The sequence below is a fragment of the Trachymyrmex cornetzi genome, unplaced genomic scaffold (genome assembly GCF_001594075.2).
Source record: "Trachymyrmex cornetzi isolate Tcor2-1 unplaced genomic scaffold, Tcor1.1 scaffold1493, whole genome shotgun sequence".
Classification (NCBI taxonomy): domain Eukaryota; kingdom Metazoa; phylum Arthropoda; class Insecta; order Hymenoptera; family Formicidae; genus Trachymyrmex; species Trachymyrmex cornetzi.
Window position 1 is genome coordinate 38,311 of NW_017296085.1, and position 1,319 is coordinate 39,629.

Here is a 1,319-nt window from a genome sequence, read left to right on the forward strand (position 1 = left end):
TGTTTGCGTTGCTTGCACTTTTGGCACTCGATATCTTCGCTTTCTCTCTTTTTAAGGCAAAATATGTATCTATCTCATTTTAAGTACAAAAATATTTGGGTATTTCGCAACGCGAACAGACCTATAGTCGTTCTTCAGATCTTAAGTCTAATCTCCAATAGCTGAACTCGGATTTCAATCTCGAATCTCCAAACCTAAATTTCAGTGGTAGTGGTTAATCATCAAATTCAGTTTTTCGTGACTGAGCGAGAAATGTGAGAATAAAACATGAGCGGTGGTAAGGTTATAAAATGAAACTATCCCGGGAATTACTTTGTCTAGGCTAAGCATTACTGCAATCGCGAGAATACTCATACGCTCTTATCTTATGAAAATTTGCTCGAGTAATTTATATATTAATGTGCAACACAGAATCTCACGTTGTTTCGTCGGCCTATTTGGATAATCTGTTCACAGGATCTACAATTACGTTGGGACGGACGACACCTTCAATGCCGCCGGTGAATGCTACCATACATTGAGTACGACACAGAGCGCTATGCAATTAATACAAATCAATAAAGATAACACCGGCAGCTTTTCTGCCTCTCTATAAACGAATTAGACATACGTGTGTGATTCCCGACTAGTATAAAAGTCGCCCAATTTTTCAACATAGCATATGGTACGGCCGCTGCTTGCCTACTCTGAACGTATTGAAAATAACCGTTTTGATTTGCTTGACGAAGATATCTTGGCAACGATATTGGCAATGATATATCTTGGAAAACATATCTATGCTAAATTAGAAATTTTTTACAAAGAGAATTATAACTGAATAGCTTATTTGTACCTCTAAAATATTATTACTTGACTTTCCCTAGTGGAAAATTTTCGCTGAAGTTATTTCACATTTTGCAATACTTTTCAGCAAAATTTCAGCATTTAGAAAAATTTCAGTTCAATTTCGGCAAATTTTTAGCAATTTCGTTGAAATGTTCCGAAACGTTGAATAATTGCAGCGGAATTTTTTCACCAAGGCGATTATAAATATTATACAGGGTGTTTGAAAATTATCGGATAATCGATCACGAGCAGGTAGAACGGACCGAATTGAATCGAAAATTCTTATACCATTTTGTAGGTTGCTCAATAGTTAACGAGATATTAACGTTTAAAGATAGTCGAATAAGTGCGTCCGACCGGCCTACTGCTGTCGAATATACAACCTACCGTCCCCACCGATCGCACGGCGCGCGGGCTGGGAGTGGGGATGGCCTGCTAGGCATGCCGTTCGAGTCGTTTCAAGCATGATAAAAAGACAAGGGTATGCTCATGCG